This window comes from Sapajus apella, unplaced genomic scaffold (genome assembly GCF_009761245.1).
Source record: "Sapajus apella isolate SASKATOON/1434 unplaced genomic scaffold, GSC_monkey_1.0 scaffold9, whole genome shotgun sequence".
Taxonomy (NCBI): Eukaryota; Metazoa; Chordata; class Mammalia; order Primates; family Cebidae; genus Sapajus; species Sapajus apella.
Genome location: NW_022436949.1, coordinates 29186253 through 29196102, shown reverse-complemented (window position 1 = coordinate 29196102; position 9850 = coordinate 29186253). Strand labels below are relative to the sequence as shown.

General features: G+C 34.5%; 1 pseudogene; it reads right to left on the bottom strand.

Annotated features, from left to right (window-relative positions):
• Positions 1 to 543: 543 nt before the first annotated feature.
• On the bottom strand, positions 544 to 1304 carry LOC116551216 (annotated as a pseudogene).
• Between the last annotated feature and the right edge of the window lie 8546 nt (positions 1305 to 9850).

The following is a 9850-nucleotide window of genomic DNA, read 5'->3' as shown; positions in this document are numbered from 1 at the left end:
TTAATATTGAGTTTCCCTTACCGTATATGTTGGCAATCAGCAAAAGTGAGAATTTCTGAAATGTGCTAAATGGGATTAAAAAGCAGAACACTGTCCATGTGACAGAATTGCCAATTCACAACTTTTGCCCAGTTCTCACGTGTTGTCCTGTGAAAACCTCTCATCTGATGAGTTTTAGTGAAAGCCTCTTGAAGCTATAACAGACTTTTGTCTACCCAGCTGCTGTAGATACTAAGTACTAGGAACACGTGTCCATGGGAAATGGCAGTGTTTCTACTGGAGGTGTCAGGTGTCCTCTTGATTTTGTCAAAGGAATCTGCTCACATATAATCAGCCTGGCCCTATTTCCACCACTCCTGTTTGTTCCAAGGATACAAAAGCTGTGCCATAGCTAGGATCTCCTGAAGGGACAGATGTGATATACCTCCTGAGATATCATCCACATTTACATATGGCAGGTGTCTTTGACAAGGCCAAATTTTAGCAGAGGTAAAACGGTGGTGGTAAAAATGCTCCAGCACAGGATAAAAAACTCTGGATGAGTCACGTTGGGATCATGGGACTCACTTTTGACATTTTTTTGTTTTTTGGGATCATAAGTATAATTCCATGGTTTGACTCATTCCAGGAAGTGCACACCTTTGGCATTTGAACCAAACACTTTAATAAATGCTGGGAGGTAGGAGTATATAGAAATGTTGCTTATGTTATAAATAAACAGCAGGTGTTTTCTGATATCTGTTGTTGCCCAGCTGCTAAAAAAATGTATTCAGTAAGTCTTCGTCTCCACCATCAAAACTACCTTGCTCAGAAGCCAAATGAAACAGCTGATTTTATATTTCAACTGAAGGCTGAAAGACTTCAAACGAAGACTCCAGAATTGAAGCAGTTAGGCCACCCTTGGTCTGGTGCTGCTAACAATTCTTCTCTCTCAAAAAGATCATCAATATTTGCTAGGACCAGCCATGAATACACATTTCGAATACTGCATAAGTGACTAGCCATGGAGCTTTGCCAGCATGGCACCCTACTCTGGCCTCTTCATTAAGGTTAGATGAGTAGAATCGCTGCTGGCCAAAACATCTAGCATGATTACTTTATCAAAGACTGTCTCTAAAACATTTCTCATGGAGTTGGAGACTTTCGGGGTGGTGACCACGACCAGCCTCCTGGTAGTCCTGTGCTGTTTAAGAGGTGAGCCCCGGGCCGGGACACCTTTGGTGTGGGTATAGTTTGTGGTCAGTGTCACAAAGGCCTGATCTGTCATGGTGCTACCAGGGGTGCAGGTGGCCAGGGCAGCTGCAGGTAGGTTGCTCAGAGAAGCCAGCACCAGGAGGGACTGTGACCAGTGAGGGGGCGTGGCATCTGAATCTATTCCATCAATAGAATAATTGCTTCCTGCAGTAATTTCTTGGTGGCTCCTGTTTCCTTTCTCTTTGCTTTTTCCAACTTCTGTGTAATCCACTACTTATATTTGCTTTTTAGATATCTAATGTTTTTGTGTTACTGACCAGACCCTAGTAGTAAATATTGAATAATGCTTTCTGATTTGTTTTTCTGTGGTCTCTTCAAGGATTCCCCAGAATCCAACAATAAAGACTTAATGTTTCATAAATGTTTTACAAGAAATGCCTAGAAGACTTACAAATTTTCAGCCAAAATTAAATATTTTGTTATATTATCTAGAGATATTATTAGCATGTTTATAAAAATGGTGATTTAACTTTTAATTTAAAATTAACTTATTTATTTCCTGGATATACATTAGTGAATCTATAGTCATAACATAGCTATTTCCTGATTGCTGCTTTAAAGAACTTGCCCCTAATTGAATGAGTAAACTAAAATGATAGTAAATCCTATGGTAGTCTATTCATATAAAGAAGCTAAATAATCTATCACCATCTTACTGACTTCTAAGTAATTATTTTGTTGAAGATTTGTTAAAAACACTTTTAGTACTTTTCTAACATTAACGGTATGCCATGTTGAAAACACTATATAGAAAGTTAAATTATTAAATGTTAAAGTTACCTATGTATACTTATAATTTGCTCGTTTAACTGTGATAACCAAATTTTATGTAATTTTAACCCTTATAAATACCAAAGTATACCTTACTATTTAGGCAAATAAAGTGTCACATTGATTTTTGTGACACTAACATACCATTGACTAATATTCATGCATGTGGTGGATCCTTTGGAAAAGAGAACTAACTAAAAAACATTTCTTGAAGACAAGATACTTCTGAAGTAATGTACTGCAGAATTATTGGAAGAATCTTTAGAACTGGGAAGTTATATTGAGATGCTATTTTGATACTGATAGCATGTAAAATATATTAAATTCACATTGACATTTTAAAAAAGAATGAAAAGGATGAACTTCCTATTATCTGAACTGCAGAGCTTTTACGATATAATACTCTTATTTCTGAAACTATGATTAAAACTGCACTTCAAAAGTCAAATCTTTTCAAAGAAACTCTAAATTACCAAGTAAAGAGTTTGAAAATCTTATCTAAAGTTCTTATGAAAAATTCTCTTGACCTTTGGTTTGACATTGAAGAGTATTCTTATTTTCTAAAAGCCTCTTTTGCTCTATTCTCTTCATGAAAACCAATTCATAAGGAAAAAATCTAAAACGAAATATTTGCGCAATGTAAAATGAAAGTTAAAATTGTTGTGTTTGTGTATATATAAATAAAATTTTGCATGTATATATATTCAGGCGATATCATTGAGAATGCATTTATATAATTAGGATCCAAAATATTTAAATCAAAAAACACTCTCCTAATTTGCCTTCCTTTGCATGGTATATTAGAAGCAAATTCCTCAGACCATGGTTTTATTTAAATGAATAAATTAGCAATACTTTTACCTGTTATTAGATGAATTGGTGTGATTATGTTAAAATATAGTATAGAATTAAAAATATGAGCTTTGTAACTATAATTATCAGATCAAACTTTGTAATGAGTTGTTTAATTTGTAGAAAATGTACATTGGATCTGGTGTGCCTTAGAATCTCAATATCTATGATCTGGTGACATAAAATTATGACTTGGATGGGGGCATTTGGATTTAAGCATGATGTATTGTTTATGTTAACATACGTTCTAACCCAATTGACATTAAGTAATAATAAAAACAAAGACAATGGTGGGAAAATCTTCACCAGAAGAAAGCTTCAAAGAGATATTTTAGATGCAGAAAATTGAAAAGGGAGAGCTTATTTTTGTGCAGAACAGGATAGTGATGAGAATAGAAATAATTACTTCATATAGCCCTTGAGAGTCTCAGAATTTAGAAAAATTTAGAATGATGCATGTAGCTAAAAACAGGTGGGTTGTTAAAAGCCATTGATTGCCCTTTGCCTCTGCCAGGTGGGATACTGATCATTTATTTTGTGAAAAATGTAACAAAAAGTGCCCTGGGTTCCAGAATTCAGGTACAGTGGAAGAGGCCTGGGAGAAAAGGCACAGTGGTCCAAGCTTTGTTTGCCATTTCACTTCCAACTCATTATTTTGTATGTGCTCTGTAAAAGGGAAAATATTGCCATCCAACCCTAGAGTATATGCCCAGTCTTCCTGGAACAAGAAAGGTTTGTAAGGAACCACTGTGCTGGGAAAAATAGCAGAAGAGAGTACTCTAGAAGCAGGATAGTGAAAGCAATAAGAGAGATTTTTATGCCTGCCACTTTTTATTATTAGAAATAATTTATACTATGGCTTGCTGTTTTACACTTTTCGTCATGAAGGCAGTAAGGCAAGAGCATCTTTGGGAGAGAATACTTTATATTAAAATATATCTGAAATTGATCTTGCTAGGAAATGTGTTGGGCATGCATACTTAATAGTGATCTCAGATACCCTCTCAGTGTGCCGACCCCTGAGGATTAGGTGTTCAATACTGAGGGAGACAGTCCTCTAAAATAGCAATGTCAGGGTAAATATGGGGAGTTTAACACTTGATGAGCTCTTGAATGAACTTTGTTACCTGCATTTCCCTAAAATTATCTACAAGAGCATAATCTAGTAGAGTGCTGGCCTTGGCATTATTTTCATCTCGTGTTGTTATCACTTGCTGATGAATTTTGCTTTGGGATCTAAAGTTCACAGAGATAACAAATTAAACACATAGGTTTTCAGTCACTGTAAAAAAAAAAAAACTGAAAAACTTATATATGCTGATTACTCTCTATCAAGCCCCTCTTCATTCTTCTTCCCTTCTGCCCCTCCCTGTACATTAAAACAGTGGTCCTCAACATTTTTGGCACCAGGGATTGGTGTTGTGGAAGACAGTGTTTCCTTGGATGGAGAGGGGATGATGTCAAGATGATTTAAGCACATTACATGTATCATGCACTTTATTTCTGTCATTATTACATTGTAATATACAATGAAGTAATTATATATTTGCCATAATGTAGAATCAGTGGAAGCCCTGAGCTTGTTTTTCTGCAACTAGATGGTCTCATCTGGGGGTGATGGGTGATGACTTGTCATCAGGCATTAGATTCTCAGAAGGCAAGCACAACTAGATCCCTGCAGTTCACGACAGGGTTCATGCTCCTATGAGAATCTAATGCCACTGCAGCTTTGACAGGAGGTGAGTTCAGGTGGTAATACAAGTGATGGGGAGCGGCTCTAAATCTAGATGAGGCATTGATGGCTGGCTTACTGGGGGCTCACCTCCTGCTGTGTGGCTCAGTTTCTAACAGGCAATGTAGCATGGTGTGCGAGTAGCTGTCCATGGCCTGGTGGGTAGAGACCATGTCCTAAAAAACAAACAAACAAACAAAAAAAAAAAAAACAAGACCATAGACTGCATTACCATAACATATTACCATCAAGTTTTGAATTAGGTTCTGCCAGGGAGAAACAGGTTTCTTATGCTTTTCAACATAATAAAGATAGTGTTTTTTTCTAGGACAAGAGGTAGACAAGTTTACTTCCCATTATAAAAGCTTCTGACTCCCTGAATTCAGGCTACTTCTTTAATTTAACATCTTGCATGCAGAGTGCTGAGTGTTATCTATTAGATTATCTGTAATAATCTGATTTTGCATATAGATGTACAATTAATATATTTGTATTGGCGAGACTATTTTATAGGTCTATAGAGGGAGAAATAAAGCAATAGAAAATACCTATCAAATGTTTGTTGATTATTGTAATGTAAATAATTTCTGCCAATGGCAGTGTGAATGAAACTTTAAAAAACATACATCTCTCTATGTCAAATTCTCATTTAAACCAGTTTTTAATATATTATTTGAGTCCTCTATAATGAGTTAGATAAAATCTTTGACACATTAATTTTGTATTGGTATGAAGGTCATGTTTTTGCTATTTAAGATTGTTACTAGGACTTCTTATATAAACACTGATTAAAAGAACAGTGCCTCTAAACACATGTATATATCAGTAGGAACTGGTTTTTATTACCTTGAGATGATATTTTATTATGTCTTGTTATGTAAAGTTTAGAATAAGTCAGGAATTGTGTTCTGGGATAAAAATGGCTCAGTAGTTACCTATCTAGTGTCTGATTTCTATTAGTGCTATTTAGGGAATTGCCATAAATAGGCTGAAGAAATGATAAGGGATGTAAATGATTTATATTTTATGCTAATAATACAATATACAGAATTTCTTTAGATATGTTAATAACCAAAATGTCTTAATTTATATCTTATTTTCAAGAAAAATGCTAATATTTAGACTCTCAAGAATTTACTTTATGACTTTATGAGACAAATGACCGTTGGAAGATTTTTTTAAATTTTTTCTTTCCATTATACCTTCAAGTGCAATGCACATGTGGACAGTCATAATAAATATAGTGATTTGTTTCTGGCAGACTCTCATCTTAAATCTGTATAAAGTTGATTCACTGCAGCAGAAAATCTTTACCCAAATGTTAGTAACCAAAAAATGCTTCTATGGTTTACATTAAAAAATAATAATAATTGAGGTCTGGAATATATTATTTCAGTTGATAGTAAAGTCTCCCAGTATGTGTGATATTCTGAATTTAAAATATTTAATGATATAATGTATAGTCTAGTTTTTATTATTATTGTACTTTGGGCTCTGGGGTACATGTGCACATTCTGCATTCTGCAGGATTGTTACATAGGTATATACATGCCATGGTGGTTTGCTGCCTCTATTCCCCCCCAACCCGTTGCCTACATCAGGAATTTCTCCCGATGTTATCCCGTCGCATCCTCACCGCCCCCAGCTGCCCCTCCCTTCCCCTCCCCTCCACCCCTTACCTAGCCCTGTGAGTGTTGTTCCCTTCCCTGTGCCCAAGTGTTCTCACTGTTCATCACCCACCTGAGTGGAAACATGTAGTGTTTGGTTTTCTGTTCTTGTGTCAGTTTGGTGAGAATGATGGTTTCTAGATTCATCCATGTCTCTACAAAGGACATGAACTCATCATTTTTTATGGCTGCATAGTATTCCATGGTGTACATGTGCCACATTTTCTTTGTCCAGTCTATCATTGATGGGCATTTGGGTTGGTTCCAGGTCTTTACTATTGTAAACAGCACTGGATTATGTAACATAATCATGCATGTTGAAAGATTTGTTACAATTTGTTACAAAAAGATTTGTTACAATTTGTCCACAATCAAAATATATGAATGATGTAATTACCTATGTAAAGATGTCCTTTGATTATCTATGTTTAATAATTGCATGGCTATATTTGAAATTATGCTGAAAATTAAACAGCTAAAATATACTTGCCTTTTTATGGCATCCGTATAGAATATTATTTTATTGTCTTTGCTGAAAGCATGCTGTAGAAACTTTCAAGGCATGGTAATTAGAAAAGGATTAATAAAGAAAATTACAAAATATTTTATGAGAAATGAACTCCAGATTAGAGATTGACTAAGTTCCCCCCAAAATATTTTTGACCTCATTGGAATAAATCCTACAGATTCTGAAACACTGTATTAAGTTTAAAGAATGTGAAGATTTCTGTCATATTTCTTACCTAAAAGGAAAATGAGATTGATAAGAAAAGATTAAAGCATTAATAATAAAAGAGAAAATGATAAATGGCATGGGAGAATTGTTACTATTTATTACACTTATTTATTACAAATGTGTTGTAAAATACTCCTTAATGCTGTTTCATGCTGCTTTAACAAAATATCTGAACCTGAGTGATTTATTATAAACAGAAATTTATTGCCTTTATAAGAAGAAGACTTCTAGTAATAACATCGCTTGTCATATCTGGCAGTTACATGTACTTTGGTATACAAGTCTAATTTCCATGCCCTAAGCTTTCTCTTCTATCTGCTTTACTATCTTATTACAACTCAGACAAGATATCACTATCTTTGTTTTGAAGATGAGAACTCAGTTTGAAAATTTATTTATCTGTGAGAATCAATCAGGAAATTAATGAATGATTTAATCACAATCTCCAGTATTGTGTTTGTTTCGATTTTTAGTATTGTGTCACTTTCTCAGGTGTTGTCTATTATGGTAACCTGCACTTAATGAGGACTCATTTTTTTACAGTATGAACGATCAGTGTTAAACAAATGTTTAAAATTTCTCTTTTCCAACAAATAAATTTGGTGAATATACAACTAAGGCATTTAGTAATATTTGAGAATTGTTATGTAACTATAAGATATAGCGATAAATAACTATGAAATAATAGCAATAAATGCAACTGATATTTGGTTTAGAGTGTAAAAATTTCAAAATTCTTTACACTCAGTCAAAGAGAAATATCAAGAAGCAGGTGGTATATACTGATTTCTTTATGGTCAGATATTTAGTCTCTCTCTCTCTCTCTCTCTCTCTCTTTCTCTCTCTCTCTCTCTCTCTTTGCATATACACTTAGCATCTGTCATAAAACAGAGCAAATTTTTTTAAGTGCAGAATTTTTTCATGAGAACTAAAATATCTCATGAAAAATTGACAGCTATTTCATCAGAGGTTTTACAACTGCCTCCTCAGATATCAGCAATGCATTGTAGTGCTCGCATAGGACAGAAGGATGAAGTTTCTAAAGGGAGTAATTTTGCTGATAGAATTGTAAAAGCTGTTAAAACATGAAAGACACCAAATTTAGAAACTTCACTTGTAATATAACAAAAATTTTTATTCATTTTCAAATATGTGTTTTACAAAAGAAAACAGAAAAATGGATTATACAGGAAGCTATAAAAATTTGACTGAACTATGGCAGTTACCTAACAAAATTTGTATTTTAGCATTCTTTATTTGCTTAGTGATGCTGTGTCATCAACAAAGTTATTTAAATTAAAGAGCAATTTTAGAATTACCAGACTATTATTATGCCTATGTAGAGGGCAAGTGTTCTCCTTGGTCCTCTGAAATTTCACTGAAAAATCAATGTGCAAAAGGCAGATTAATAGGAGAAAAGTCATACAATTTAATTTAACATGTACACCTGGGAGCCTTCAAATTGTAGACCCAAAGTTACAGGGGAAATTGTCCACATGTATACTTATGTTCAATAAAGTATGGATAGCAGTGGAGAAGATTGGACAAAAGTGTCTAATCCAATGTTAGTAGACAGATTGGAGAAACCCAGCAAGACCTGTCTATCTAGATTTTTCTTTACTCCTCTGAGAATGCATGCCTAATGAAACAGCTGAAAAATACTGGTTGTGGGGCAGGGCTTTCCTACAGTCAAGCAAAGTAGGTCAGATAATATTTTTATGGCCAGTTTTTATACTGAAAAGCAGAATGAAAGTTTGAGTAGTGTTTTTAGGTTTTATGGCTGACTTTGGAGAAAAAGGGTTCTATAACCTGCCTTGGCAAGAGGGATTCTAGCTTCTATCACTAACCTTGGAAGAAATAGGACTAAGAGACTGAAGGGCAGGAGTAGGTCAGATAAAAACTTTAGCTTCTGATGCTTTTGTTTAGGGTATTGTTTTGAGCCCCAGCACTGGAATTCTGCAACCTAGCACATTAAGGTGGCTAGAGCTTTACAACTGGCTTTATGAAATAGTGCAGTGACTGACAAGCACAGGACCTCTTCCTTTAAGCTTATGTTTTCCAGGCCTATAAATTTGCTTCTGAAAGCATGTTCTGTGTCTCATTTAACTGGATAGTCCCATAATCACATTTAATACTTAAAAGAACTTCTTTCTCCTATAGAAACCCTGAGGCAAAAAGTCAAAAGGATCCAGTAAGACCTGTTAGAAGTCTGCCGATCTTATTGACTAGAATTTTGTCTACAGAAAAACTCTTCTGCAGAAAAGAGAGGCCATTGCTGCACTGGACGAGACACTTGCAAGTGCTGCCAATCATTCATATGGCTAGCAAAGTGAAAGCCACAAAACAAAGCAATACTGGATTTATGCTCATCATGTGAGGCTCACCACCTCAGGAGAACTGGTCTATAATTTCCACAAATGACTTAAAACTTATTTATTTTTTTATTTTAAATGGTACTAGTAAAAACAAGAGGAAACAATTCTAGCAAAATAACTACTATGTCATATATTGCCTTGCTGTCTTATTCACAGTAGTTTTATTTCAATTGCTTTACTGAAAATCACATTTTATTATAAAACAAATACATTATTTGTTAAATTACTATTTTCTTTCTGTAACTCCAGTAATAGTTCCCACAATCTCTTTTCTGATCAGCTATAAATTACAGTCTCAGTTCAATAGAATGTAGACTTTGTTGAAAACACAACATGAGATCTGCAAAATAAAAAAGCAAAACTATTTTCTATGAAAAAGCAATTTTCAGATTGGAGAGCCTCAGCCTGCAATATAAAATGAAAATGTTCTCTGAGAGGTTTGGAGAGTTAGAGATTATAAAGG